We start from the raw sequence: 15,357 nt of genomic DNA, 5'->3' as shown, positions 1-15,357 counted from the left end.
CATCAAGGCGGGAACATGGCAGCATCCAGGCAGGGATGGTGCAGGAGGAGCTGAGAGTTCTACATCTTCATCTAAAGGCTGCCAGGAGAAGATTGTCTCATTCTGCACTGGTTGGAGCTTCAAAGCCCATCCCCACAGTGACACACTCCCTCCAAGGCCACATCTCCTAATAGTGCCTCTCCCTGGCTTTGGGATAGGGCTAGCAAATCTCTACTTAGATCCACAAGGCTATTCACAGAGACAGCCCCTTAGATCGAACGTGGCCTGGGACAATGTGGAGTCTCTGGAGTATCCAGATATGCTTAGGCTCCTTTGGGTATCTAACCAGGAGTGCTACAACTAGATCATGTTGTAGTTTTGTTTAGTTTTTTAGTTGAGGAACCCAAGAAAATTCCTTCTTAGACACAATTTTAGTGAGCTTTCATGACTATAAGGAAATCCTTGATATAGACTACTTAGAAAAAAAAAAAAAAAGGGTTGACTGACAGCTTTGGAAATTCAAGCCTAACCAGCAAAGAACAACTTCTTTTGCAAGGGTAATGGTAAGACCTGTGTACCTTCTCCAATGGCTCAAATACCTCCAAGTAGGCCCTACTACCTTCCAACAGTGTCGCCATAGAGACCAAGCCTCCGAGGCCCCATACTCAGACCATAGCAGGCCCACACTAGTGATTTACTATACTGCTGGGAAGGCTCTTCCCACCCTTCAGAGAAGAGTGAGCAGCTAAGCCAGAGCCAAAGAATCATCAAAATGACCAGATCATCATCAACAGCCAGGAGTGCTGACCTGGTCACCCAGGGGAGGAGTTCAGAGAGACTGCAGCAGTCAACGGGTAGTCACAACCCTGTTGTTGCCAATAGGACAGTAGTCTGCTCTACCAAAATGCAACCTTCTTGGCTAGTCCAACAGATTATATAAAATATAACTGTTTCTCAAATCGTTTTGTTTGTTTGTTTGTTTCCAAGACATGTTTCTCTGTGTAGCCCTGGTTGTCCTGGAACTAGATCTGTAGACCAGGCTGACCTCGAATTCAGAGATTTGCCTGCCTCTGCCTCCTGAGTACTGGGATAAAAGGAGTACATCACCATTGCCTGGCTAATACAAGTGTTTCTGTGAGTGCCTTGGCTCTGCTTGTTTGCTATGGAAACTTATTTGAAAGCTTTACTCTAAAGGCAGAGCCACTTGCCTCACTGCCTCCGTACCTCACTCCCTGCCTCCAGAAAGAATGCTGGAAGTTATTGTCAAAGGACTAGATGAAAAAAGACAGACAGACAGACAGGAAGAAAGGAAGGGAGGGAGGGAGGGAGACTGGTGACTTAGGGATGGCGGCAGTGATCCAACAGCCAGAACATCTGACACCCTCAGGAAGATGTTTCTCTAGGACATCACAGTCCTTTCACAAGCCATAAAATAGCAGGATTGCAGGATCAGTCTCTCTCTCTCTCTCTCTCTCTCTCTCTCTCTCTCTCTCTCTCTTTCTCTCTCTCTCTTTCTCTCCAAATGTCATTGGTCTCAATTGACCCATTGGCAAATATTGCTTGAAAGAAGACAATAGTGGTTTGTGTCCCCTGCTCAGAGGGGGCACCAACACCAACGTGACTTCGCTGACCTGCTGGAGGACACAGAGAAGAGAGGCCAAGGGCAGAAAGAACGCAGATACCCTTTCGGTCAGGAGGTAGCAGCAGCCCATGCTCTCCTGCTCTTCTGTTATTTTGGGTGTTATTTTGGGTATCTGGAAAGGTCATTTTCTGTATTTAAAAGATATAATTTCTAAAATTGTCCCCATCTCAATAGGAGAGGATAAAAAAAATCTAAACTATCACTAAGAAGGTATTGTCTCCTCAAGGGTTTAGTCTTCGCGCATTGCTATGTTTATGGTTGGTACTTCTATAGCAGGAGACAGGCTACCAAGAGAAAGCATCCAGAGCAATTGAAGTTCCACCCAACCAAGCGCTCTACAGACAGGAAGCATGAGAGAGAGAGAGAACTCCAGGGCTTGCTCTGATGACAAGTGGTCAGTGCTGGTGTACACCTGCAGGACAGATGGACACAGCAGAAGGGGACACACACGAGGCCTACAGGACCTTTGCACCTTTGGCTGCCTTCAGAGGAGGCTCAGGAAATCCTTCCTGGGCTTTGTGGCCCCTTCAGGAGAATGGGGGTGGGGACAGTTTCTGGTGGTTTTTCCGTATGCCTATACTGGGGTGGTGATCCTAAGCCAGCTCAGTGGGTGGGTCCATAAAACCAAGTGTGCACCCGTGCTTTATCCACAGGTAAGGCAGCTTTAAAAACAGGAGGATGCTGTTGGGAGAGAGATTATGGGTTGGAAACATGGTATTTAGTCACTTTTTAATAGCCAGAGGTGGAGGTTGGCAGCTTTCTCCCTCTCTCCCTCCCCCTCCCCCTCCTTTCCTTTCTTTTAATTCTTGTGGTGGAATGAGGTGGTCATATTCTGTTTGACATCCAGCTATCTCTTCCTAGTTCTGTACTCTCAAAACTACAGTTTTGTTTTGCTTTTGTTTTCTGTTTTGCTTTTGTGGTGGTTGCTTGCTTGTTTTTAACCAGTACGGCAGGTTATGTTGCCTTTGGCATGGGGATGACCAGTCAGCGCCTGCTCTGTGTTTGCCCTTGCCCTCCCTCACAGTTACAGGAGTGGGGAGGCCTTGCCACCCCCATCCTGTCTCAGAGAAGCACGGCTAAGGATGCAAGCTTGGTTTTTGTTCTTTTGTTCTGCTAACACATTACTCAAACGATTTGTCACATCTCTTTATGGAGACGTGCTTGCCTCTGTGGTGCCTCCCCACAGGCCCTCTCCAGGGAGCCAGGGGTATGGAAGTCAAAGCGATTATTCAGGCCGGAGAGAGGTAGGCGGGAGAGACAGAGAAGAAGAGAGACACAGTTAGCAGCCTGGTGAGTTTACAGACATGACCGGGTTAAGCCTCCCTGTGATGTCCCTGAATACACGAAGGGGGGCTTTGTAGCAGACTTTGGCTTTTCTTATACCGTGGTTGCAATGAAAACAGAGCTATTACATTTGATTGACAGAATGGAGTAGCAGCTCTTTATGCAAGGCAAAGCTTTTGTGTGAGAATAGGTGAAATGTCTTTAAGCTTTCACAGTCTCCGCCTTCCCTCTCCCTGCCTCTCTCTGGTCTAAGAAGTGCCTTGGCTTTAGGATAGAGAATTCAATGAGAAAAAGCATGCAAAGGTCCCGCTATTTTTTTACCCTCTCTTTTATAGCCATAGCTAGCGACTGGATTTTAAAAGAGGACCCTAAAGCGTGAAGTGGAGGACTTGGGCATTCTTATTTGCATGTTAATGCCAGACCTATATGACTAACACTCATCCCATAATTTGGAAAGTTGGTGCCAAGAGCTCAACTTTGAGGGGCACCATGCAGCGGCTTTGCACATGGGGACACTCCACTGTCCCCTGCATTTCATCTTGCACAGCTTCCCCAAGTGGCCAGTTGGTCCCTTGTGCTTCCTCTCTTTAAGTGGGGCAGTGAGCTTTGGGGACCCAAGGTGGGCAGGACTTGGCAGATAGGGACATCATAATGCACACATGCATACATACATACATACATGCATACACACATCTATATCTTTTGATCACTTAAAGCATTATATTTGCCTCTGACTAACTTCTGGACTATTCTGGGTTATCACAAGGACTGACAACAGCTGGTTTGATCTCTGGTTTTCCCTGTGACTGTGGACTGTTCACTGACTGCACTCTTACAGCACTACCCAGGACACGTACTAGGTTGGCTTTATTCATTTCTGGATGGTTCTTATGGGAACAGCTACTTCCTGGCGTTTAAGCCTAAGCAAAAGCTGAAGAGCTCTTGCTGAGGAAATCCTTTTCTTTTTTAAAATAAATACCAGGCACCTCCCAGTGTCTGCTTGATAGTGCTAAGAGGTGAGTAAAGATGTGGGAGAAAGATCACTTGGTTTCCATTCATTCTCTGGGCCTGGGAACTGAAGAGAAGTTGTGGGGTGAAAGAGGGGCCGGTTTAAGAGTGGGTTGGCAGGCAAGCTGGAGGCTTGCACTCAGACCTCACTGCCTTGGAGCCAAGCTGATGTCAGAAATTCCTTAAGGGGCCTTTAGGAGACCAGGCTCATCAGCAAATGAAGTTAGATATGAGAGTCAGAGACTAGAGTTCAGCACTCACCATGTCTACTAGACAGAGGTGTGTCTTTAAAGAGTTTTTGAGGGCAACTTTCAGAATGGTGACTGGAATAAGTGTATGTCAGGGTCTGTAGGAACATCCCCGGGGGAATGAGAGCTAGGTCAAACACCTCTTAGTTTCAATCACCTGTCCCTCGTGCCTTTCCTCATCTAAGTTTGAAACACCTTCTATGGATTGTGTTTGTGACTAGGCTATTTATAGCCACCAAATGCCGTCAGAATTTTTCAGTTGTTTCCTGTTCTAGTTGGTTTCATGATTTGTCTTCTGGGACAGCATCTCAGTTCGTAGCCCAGGCTGGTCTTGAAATTCTTAGGATCCTCCTGTCTCACCCTTCCAAGTGCTAGGATTATAGGAATGTGCCACCGAACTTTGAAGCTTAAATCATTTTCATTAATTAGTTTGCTTGTCTGTATGTATCTATGTATGTGCATGTGTGTGTACGCATGTGTGTGTATATACTTGTGTGTGTCTGTGTGTGTGTATGCTTGAGCACAACACTCAGTCTTCTCCTAATCTAGTTTTATGACCAGCAAAATGAGGCCTCAAGTGCTTGCTGCTCTTACAGAGAGCACAGATTAATGCCCAGTGTCCACACTGGGCAGCTTACAGGATGCCCGTGACTCCAGCTCCGGGGGGATGCAAGGCCTCTGGCCCTTGCCACAGACACTGACACACACGTGCAAATACCCTTCCATACACACGTAAATCAACTGACTCATAAACCTGTTGAGAAGATAGGTCAGGCCATGTATACAACACATGCCCACATAAAGAGCGTCCAGTGACAATGCTTTTCTCTACCATCGGCTCATATTTTCTAACTTATTTTGGGTTCATACGGAGGCTTGTGTAAGCTTCCTTGGTATTTTCCAGAAGTACAGGTGATCTTACTTTACATCCTGATGAAACAGAAATGCAGCTGTGCCTTTAGCCATGTAGATACTCGAGCTGTAGAGATCTTTCGTTCTGCAAAGAGCCACCTCTGCTTGTTCCTTGCCTGGGTTTCTCTGAAGATGGCTGCTTCAGAAGTCCTGGGTCAGATCCTGCAGCTGTTTTTCTTTTTCCTTCCCCTCCTCTCACTTTTCCTTCCTTTCTCCCCATAACTTTTTTTTAAAGACTGTTTTAATGTAAGTGTGTGTAGTGAGGTATTTGCACATGTGTGCCAGTGTCTGTACTGGAGGCCTGAGGCATCACACTGCCTGGAGCTGAAGCTACAGGCATCCTGGGAGCTGCCCAGTGTGGGTGTTGGGAGTTGATCAGTGCTCTTTGTAAGGGGCAGCAAGCACTTTTAACCACTGAGCTGTCCCGCTGTCCCGCTGTCCCGCTGTCCCGCTGTCCCGCTGTCCCGCTGTCCCGCTGTCCCGCTGTCCCGCTGTCCCGCTGTCCCTCCTCCTTATTTTAGGAGTCATGGCTTTACTTTAGCCCAAGTTGCTCTGGAACTCACTGTATAGCCTTGAGCTTACAGCTATCTTCCTGCCTCAACTTCCCAAATATTGAGATTACAGGTTTGAGCTACCTGGTATGACTTGCAGTCATTTTCACAAAGTTTTTCTTGCTGTCATGAGGCTATTTTGTTACTTAACAAAGGAACAGGATGTCCCCAGTTTGTTCTCCCCCCACCCCTCATTGTGATACCTTTGTTACATTGTTCACCTTGAGGGTGAAAATTCAAGTTCAGGATCTGACAGTAAACTAGATATGGCCGTTGGCTAAGACAAAAAGTAGCCCTGTTAGAATTTTGGGCTACAGAATAAAACTTTGTCTAAAAAAGAGGTGGTGGGGGGGGGGGAAGGGAGAAGGGAGAGGGGAAGAGGAGAGAGAAGGAGAAGGGGGAGGTAGAAGGGGGAGGGGGAAGGAGAAGAGGGAGGGGGAGGGAGGAAGGGAGGGGGAGGGAGAAGGGACAGAGCTCACAAACAAATCCCAAACCAGCACCCAGCCCACAGCGTTTCCTGTGGTTTCCACTTTCATTACATGAAGCTAGCAAAGTACAAGAGGTCAATTTTGCTGAATCATTACCTGAGGAAATCAGCACAGTTCATGGGACCACAGCAGCGATCAGCGTCAGCCCAAAAGCCGCTGGAGGTTTTGTATGAGAACCTGTTCCTTCAACAAGATCGTTGCGGCCATTACTTGTGACAATGACAGTATTTAGAATTCAAACCCTCTGTGAATTGACTTCAGTGGTGGAAGATGAAGCTTCTCACCTCATATGACAGGCTGGAGTGGCTTCTGGGAGAGTGTTGGCAGGGGAGGCCGGCATCCCAATTGCTACCTTGGCTGTAAGTTGTAGGGCAAGTTGTGAAACCCACCTGGCTCTGCTTTTCTTTATAGGAATTTTGCAAGGTTGTTGTATAAAGATCAAATGCGATAACCATGCATGCAATTAACACATTTTAATTGACAATCACTAACTATACCGTATAGAACCTTGTTACATAACAGTTGTTCAACGTTGGGTATCGGCTATCATCATTATCGTCACAACCGTCATCATCACCATCGTCTTGTTTCTGCAACTGTTCAGGGAGCAGGTGCTAGGCTTACTTCTCTATTCTGGTCACTCTCTGAGGTCAGTTTCCTTACTGTGCAATAGAACACTCCTGTCTTTCCCCCAAATAGAAGAAACCCATCTCTTCCCGCCCAAGTCTAACTCTGTCCTTAATCTAACAAAGAATGCGTTTCTAGTTTCCCCACCTTTCCGGTACACTGTTCCCCTTTCTTTGAAATTACATGGTACAAATATCTTTGAAACTTTGAGGTGAGTGAGAGATTCAGGGGCCTTGCTGTCCTGCAACCCTTGGTCTTAGCATCCCTTTGTGGCTAGTCCTCCAACCTCCAACTCTTCTTCCCTGTTGCTAGTCTCACACTGCTGAGGAGATACTGAGAAAGTGATGTTAGTTGATGCTATAGCTCACAGACCTTGAACCTTTTCTCATCATTTTGTTGGCTCTTTGAGCCACATATACAAAACCGAGAAGAACAGAAGTCAAAATATATCTCCTGTTCTTGTCTTTGGCCAGCCTATCCAAGTCTATTGAGACGGGTTCTGCCATGAACCTAAGTTTATTTCACAATGTGTCTACCACATGAAGAATACCTGGCATTCCTTAGCTGTATGCTAAGATTTCACACATGCTGCTGCTCAGTTTCTAAGACTGAGGTAGTTGCTTTCCTAGTCTTCACTTTCCAGCTAATGTTCAAGCCAATGGGAAGGGCAGAGCTGTTTCCACTAAGGGTGTTTCACTGCAGCATCTTTCTTCATGACCCGATGTGAAGTGTCCTCACACAGATTCCTTATCAAGATTTTTTTTTTTAAAGAGACAGATTGTCTTAGTCAGGGTTTCTATTCCTGGACAAAACATCATGACCAAGAGGCAAGTTGGAGAGGAAAGGGTTTATTCAGCTTATACTTTCATACTGCTGTTCATCACCAAAGGAAGTCGGGACTGGAACTCAAGCAGGACAGGAAGCAGGAGCGGATGCAGAGGCCATGGAGGGATGTTCTTTACTGGCTTGCTTCCCCTGGCTTGCTCAGCCTGCTCTCTTATAGAACCCAAGACTACCAGCCCAGAGATGGTCCCACCCACAAGGGGACCTCCCACCTTGTTTACTAATTGAGAAAATGCCTTGCAGCTGGATCTTGTAGAGGCATTTCCCCAACTGAAGCTCCTTTCTCTGTGATAACCCCAGCCTGTGTCAAGTTGACACAAAACTAGCCAGTACACAGATGTTTACTACTTTTAACTTATATGTATATATATGTGCACATGTCTGTGTGGGCACCCATGGAGTCCAGAAGACAGCATTAGATTCTCTGGAATTGGAGTTATAGGTGGTTGTGAGATACCTGATGCATTCGGGAACTGAACTTGGGTCTTTTTCAAGAGCAGAGTGTGTTTTTAACTCCTGCATCATCTCTCTAGACTCTCACAAGGATTTTTTTTAAAAAGAAATTATTGAGAAAGAGACAAGAAGATAAGGATATTTTTATTCCATTAGTGGCTTAAATAACAGAAATTTATTGTCATACTTCTGAAGATTAAGTCAGAAATCAAGATGGTGGTAACATTGGTTCCTTAGAAGCTGTGTGGAAGTATCTGTTCAGGCTTTCCTCTGTGTCTTATAGATAACTACCTCACCCTGTATATATTAGTTTATCTCCTCCTCCTCCTCCTCCAGCATGTCTATCTTTATGCTTTATGTCTAAATCTCTCTTTCTTATTAATCCACTTATCTTATTGGATTAAAGTCTACTCTAAGACTTTATTTTGTTTTGTTTTGCTTTGCTGTTGAGACAGTCTCTTTATACAGCCTTGACTGTCCTTAGACCCACTATGTATATCAGTTGGCCTGGAACTCACAGAGATCTGCCTGCCTTCGCCTCCTCAGTGCTGGGATTGAGGGAGTGAGCCACCATGACTTAATTTTAACTTGACTATCTCTGCAAAGATGCTGTCTTCATGTAAAGTCAGCTTCTGAGATACTGGGGTTTGGAATTTCAGCATATTGTTTAGTGGGGACACATTTCAACCCAGACAGCGTCCACCTGTCACTTCCAGCATGATGGTGTCATTTCATCACAGCGGGGGAAGTGGTTTGTTAAGAGAGAAGAGTTAAAAAAATGTTAAGCTTCTTTCCTAAGACAAATTGGTACCAGCAGAGTGGGGTATTCCTGTGGCGACCTGACCATGTTTTGGAGAGGACTGTGGAAGGACTTTGGAACTTTGGGCCAGAAGATCCATTCAGTGTTAAGAGCTCTGTGAGATGTTGTGTAAGAGCTTGGAGGATAATGTTGAGAAGAGTGCAGAAAATTGAGGCCTGGCTTGTGAAATATCAGAGGGAAAATTAAAGACTCTTTTCGGGGCCATTGCTATTTTGGATTGTAAAGATTCTGTGGTTCTGGTTAGCTGGGCCTGAAGAGTCAGCTGTGATTAACAAGATACCAGAGCCAAGGTTGTACCTTGTGCTGTGGCTGGACTTGGTAATGTGTAAGAGTTACCCAGGTGGTATTGGTTTTGAAGGCATGACGGGGTCACACAGAGCTGCTGAGGCTCGGCACTGTGAGAGACCATGGAAGGCCATTGGTGAAGGTGCAGCCTCAGTTGCAATTGATGGCCCAGGACTGAAGGGGTCATGCAAAGGAGTGAGGCTTTGCACCATTAAGAGAGCCTATGAGAGGCTATTGTTGAAGCCAAATTACAGTGAAAGACAGCAGTGTTTCACTGATGCCAGGACCATGAGATGACCACCAAGAACAGCAGCAGCAGCAGCAGTGGAGTACAAGCAGCTGGGGCCTAGGAGACAAGTTGTGTGCTACAAAGGACATGGCTGGAGAAGTGACCCAAGTCCTTGGAGGAGCCCAGAAGATCATGACTTGGATCCCAGACATTGGACAGTTGGAGTTTAATTTTTGCTTTTGATTGTGACTGTGCCCTGATATTTTTCCCTCTTGAAGGAAGAAAATATTATAATGGATCCCACAGTTAAGAGACTTTTAATTGTAAAAAGACTTTGGATTTTAAAAGGTATTGGATATTTTAAAAGGATTGAATTTTTAATATGTGAAGACTGTGGGACTTTTAAAGTTGTTTAGATCTTGGGGATGAATAAGAACTAAGAGTTGAGGCTTACTAGTGATGTATTTGTGTGTCAAGTTGACAAAGGGTTAATTGTACTGGCTAATTTTATGTCAACTTGACACAGCTGGAGTTACCACAGAGAAAGGAGCTTCAGTTGAGGAAATGCCTCCATGAGATCCAACTGTAAGGCATTTTCTTAATTAGTGATCAAGGGGGAAAGGCCCCTTGTGGGTGGGGCCATCTCTGGGCTGGTAGTCTTGGTTTTATAAGAGAGCAGGCTGAGCAAGCCAGGGGAAACAAACCAGTAAAGAACATCCCTCCATGGCCTCTGCATCAGCTCCTGCTTTCTGACCTGCTTGAGTTCCAGTTCTGAACTTCCTTGGTGATGAACAGCAACGTGGAAGTGTAAACTGAATAAACCCTTTCCTCTCCAACTTGCTTCTTGGTCATGATGTTTGTGCAGGAATAGAAACCCTGACTAAGACAACAGGGTTTCCCCATGTAGCCCTGGCTATCCCGGAACTCGCTCTGTAGGCCAGGCTGACTTCAAACTCAGAGATCTATCTGTCTCTGCTTCCCAAGTGCTGAGACTAAAGGTGTGCACCATGACATCTGACTAAAAGTTGAGCTTTGAACAACTTTGTTGGTGGTGTTTTTAGCTAATAGTCAAGTGAATTGATCTCTGTATACAAAATAGAAGGGATGAGCTTAAGGAAAGAAAATACACGGAGAGTTTCAGGAAATGTCCAACAGTGTATGCAATGGTGTCAGCGTTTGGAAGCTGATTATGGGGTGGATCCCTGGATATGGCAGTCTCTAGATGGTCCATCCTTTGTCTCAGCTCCAAACTTTGTCTCTGTAACTCCTTCCATGGGTGTTTTGTTCCCAATTCTAAGGAGGGGCATAGTGTCCACACTTCAGTCTTCATTCTTCTTGAGTTTCATGTGTTTAGCAAATTGTATCTTATATCTTGGGTATTCTAGGTTTTGGGCTAATATCCATTTATCAGTGAGTACATATTGTGTGAGTTCCTTTGTGAATGTGTTACCTCACTCAGGATGATGCCCTCCAGGTCCATCCATTTGGCTAGGAATTTCATAAATTCATTCTTTTTAATAGCTGAGTAGTACTCCATTGTGTAGATGTACCACATTTTCTGTACCATTCCTCTGTTGAGGGGCATCTGGGTTCTTTCCAGCTTCTGGCTATTATAAATAAGGCTGCTATGAACATAGTGGAGCATGTGTCCTTCTTACCGGTTGGCACGTCTTCTGGATATATGCCCAGGAGAGGTATTGCTGGATCCTCCAGTAGTACTATGTACAATTTTCTGAGGAATCGCCAGACTGATTTCCATAGTGGTTGTACAAACCTGCAATCCCACCAACAATGGAGGAGTGTTCCTCTTTCTCCACATCCTCGCCAGCATCTGCTGTCACCTGAATTTTTGATCTTAGCCATTCTGACTGGTGTGAGGTGAAATCTCAGGGTTGTTTTGATTTGCATTTCCCTGATGATTAAGGATGTTGAACATTTTTTCAGGTGCTTCTCAGCCATTCGGTATTCCTCAGGTGAGAATTCTTTGTTTAGCTCTGAGCCCCATTTTTAATGGGGTTATTTGATTTTCTGGAGTCCACTTCTTGAGTTCTTTATATATACTGGATATTCGTCCCCTATCTGATTTAGAATAGGTAAAGATCCTTTCCCAATTTGTTGGTGGTCTTTTTGTCTTATTGATGATGTCTTTTGCCTTGCAGAAGCTTTGGAGTTTCATGAGGTCCCATTTGTCAATTCTTGATCTTACAGCACAAGCCATTGCTGTTCTATTCAGGAATTTTTCCCCTGTGCCCATATCTTCAAGGCTTTTCCCCACTTTCTCCTCTACACCATTGCATACACTAGCAAGATTTTATCGAAAGGACCCAGATGTAGCTGTCTCTTGTGAGACTATGCCGGGGCCTAGCAAACACAGAAGTGGATGCTCACAGTCAGCTATTGGATGGATCACAGGGCTCCCAATGGAGGAGCTAGAGAAAGTACCCAAGGAGCTAAAGGGATCTGCAACCCTATAGGTGGAACAACATTATGAACTAACCAGTACCCCGGAGTTCTTGACTCTAGCTGCATATGTATCAAAAGATGGCCTAGTCGGCCATCACTGGAAAGAGAGGCCCATTGGACATGCAAACTGTATATGCCCCAGTACAGGGGAACGCCAGGGCCAAAAAAATGGGAATGGGTGGGTAGGGAAATGGGGGGGAGGGTATGGGGGACTTTTGGGATAGCATTGGAAATGTAATTGAGGAAAATATGTAATAAAAAATATTAAAAAAAAGAAATGTCCAACAGTTAAATTTTTGGGTTTTGTTTGTTTGTTTGTTTTTTCTTTTTTTGTATTTTTTTTTTGACATAGGCATATTTGTGGAGGTCAGAGGATAATCTCAGGAGTCACTTCTCTCCTTCTATCATGTAAATCCTGGTGATAGAGACCTTGGGTGCTAGCTCTGTACTCAGTCCCACAACACCCAGAGGAAGCTTGACTCCCAGGCACTCTAAACCTGCCTAGGATCATAGGTGAGAAGGCCAGAACATCTGCCCCAACACCGGGAGTAACTGGGACCAATGTGACACAAGGCTGCAGGAACTCCCACCCAGCCAGTTCCTTCTGGTCTGAGCTGGTGCCCTGAGCAGATCTTGGGCAATAGCTCTGCACCCAGTCCCACATCACTCAGCATCACAGGTGCTCTAACACGCCCAGGATCACAGGATCTCAGGAGCTTGGTCACACCAGGATTTCAGAATCCTAGAGGCAGCTTGACTCCTAGGAGCTCTGAAACACCCAGGATCTCAGGATGACAGGATTCCAGAATTACAGTGTCACAGAGACAGCTGGACTCTGAGGAGTTCTGACACAACCAGTATCACAGGAAGGACAGACTCCAGTCAGAGACATTGAGGGCAGGAAGCTCTAGAGATAACCAGATGGCAAGAGGCAAACGTAAGAACATAAGTAACAGAAACCAAGATTACTCAGCATCATCAGACCCTAGTTCTCCCACCATAGCAAGTCCTGGATACATCATCACACTGGAAAAGCAAGATTTGGATCTAAAATCACTTCTCATGTTAGAGGACTTTAAGAAGGACACAAATAACTCCCTTAAAAAAGTACAGGAGAACACAGGTAAAGAGGTAGAAGTCCTTAAAGAGGAAACACAAAAATCCCTTAAAGAATTACAGTAAAACACAACCAAACAGGTGAAGGAATTGAACAAAACCATCAAGGATCTAAAAATGGAAATAGAAACAATAAAGGGAGAAAATAAAAGAAATCACAAAGGGAGACAACCCTGGAGACTGAAAACCTAGGAAAGGGATAAGGAGTCATAGATGCAAGCATCACCAATACAAGACATAGAAGATACAATACAAGAGACACAAGAGAGAATCTCAGGTGCAGAAGATACCATAGAAAACATTGACACAACAGTCAAAGAAAATGCCAAAAGCAAAAAGCTCCCAATCTAACACATCCAGAAAACCCAGGACACAATTTGAGTTCTGATGACCAAACTTGTCAATAGGCTTAGTGACAGACAGGTTAAGACCTGGTGAGCCATCTCAGTAGCTCCAGGGTCTAATATTTTGAAGCCATGACTGCCCATGTCATGGATCTGCCTCTTAGTGAATCACTCTTTGGGAACCAGACAACCCTGCAGGGCAATGTAGCATTTTCTAAATGAATGCCTGAAATAATTAATTGGATTCAAATAGAGGCACAACTCACCTTGAATACCATTTATTAATGGATGGATGATTACACTAGTAGTCACAAGAAAGATTTTTGTACACATGCAATACAGGTGTATTTTCCAAAAGTTATTCTCTACCTATGAGTGGTTGAATTCATTGTTGCAGAATCCATGAGTATAAGATAAGTACATACACAGTGGAACTACCATGCCTCTCAGGTTGTGAGCTGCTCCAAGAATATTTCCAGCTTCCTTTTCCTGTGTGTATTAGTCAGAATTTTACTGCTGTGAACAGACACCATGACCAAGGCAAGTCTTATAAAGGACAGCATTTAATTGGGGCTGGCTTGCAGGTCTAGAGGTTTGGTCTAGTATCATCAAGGCAAGAACATGGCAGCATCCAGGCAGGCATGGTAGAGGAGCTGAGAGTTCTACATCTTCATCTGAAGGCTGATAGCAGAATACTGACTTTCAGGAAGCTAGGACTAGGGTATTAAAGCCCACTCTCACAGTGACACACCTACTCCAACAAGGCCACATCTCTTAATAGGGCCACTCCCTGGCTCAAGCATATACAAACCATCATCACACTGTGCTAACTTTGGGGCTTCCTCTAAAGAAGGTCAGAAGTTAGTTTAACCTTGCGAAGATTTCTATTCCATCCCCTTTCAGAACCACAGACTTTTCTCCTATTGGAGGCTAAGGTAAGCTTTCATGCTTGGAGGAATAATACTTCACATCTTATGACAGCTGGGATGAGAGATGTCTGGAATGTTGTTCCCTTAGGCTTCAGAATCTAGAAATTCTAGCTATTTAAGTCCAGGCATACACCATACCGGAGGAAAGCCCCTCTGGCAGGGATAGAATCAGAGGGATTAAGAATCTATTTCATCAGAGACAGCAGGCTCCACCCATCTTTCTTCACTCCCCTTTTTAGCATCCTAGTGTCCCAGATTAGCCTTTGAGTCTATGCTCACTCACAGTAGCTGACATCTGTCAACCCACGGGTACAAAAAATGTTGAACTTGCAATGTTGAACTTGAACCCCATGCAGCTTCCGCCCATGGCCCTCATTCTACTGTGTGTCCTCCTTCCAGTGAGCTATTCTGTCTCCTCGATTTTTCCTCCTAAGAGAATCGCCCCAGCTTCTTCAGCTCTTCTGCACTTGGACTTCAGCTAACCCTCCTCTCCTGTGGACAGTGAATGCAGTTATTTATGAGTAGGGCTCCCAAGAATGCTCTGAACATGTAAGAGTAAGTAGCTAATAGACTTTGCCAACCTTCTTCTGCAGGCTGTTTAGTTAAATTTTAGGCCAAGCAGACATTAAGAAAACCTGCTGGTGAGCATATGGGCCAAAGCAAATCCTTATCTTATAGACTACCACTGGGAATGTAAACTTGCCTCTTTATTAAAAAAAAATTGAAAATATAGCTGCCATGTGACCCTACTATACCCCTCCTGGATGTTTTCCCAAAGGACTTCAAGTCACCAGGTCACAGAGATAAATGCATATTTACTGTCTCTTGTGTCACCAATCACAGTAGCTACGTTATGGAACCAGCCCAGGTGTTCAGCCACAGAGATGAATGCATAAAGAAAACACTGCATATATAAGCAAGGGAATCGCTTTTCAGCCGTGAAGAAGAACAAAGAACATTATTTCCAAGAAAGTGGATGCAACCAGAGATAATCATGTTTATCTAATTAAGCCAGTTTTTAAAAGGCAAATATCATTTTTAGTTGAGTCTTGGACTTTGTACAAATACATAAAAGCATATCTGTATAAATGACATAAAAGTGGACTTGAAAATGTCTAAGGGAACAAAAGGGACCA

The sequence above is a fragment of the Mus musculus genome, chromosome 2, assembly GCF_000001635.26.
Source record: "Mus musculus strain C57BL/6J chromosome 2, GRCm38.p6 C57BL/6J".
Lineage (NCBI taxonomy): Eukaryota > Metazoa > Chordata > Mammalia > Rodentia > Muridae > Mus > Mus musculus.
Note: the sequence above shows the minus strand (reverse complement) of the source record.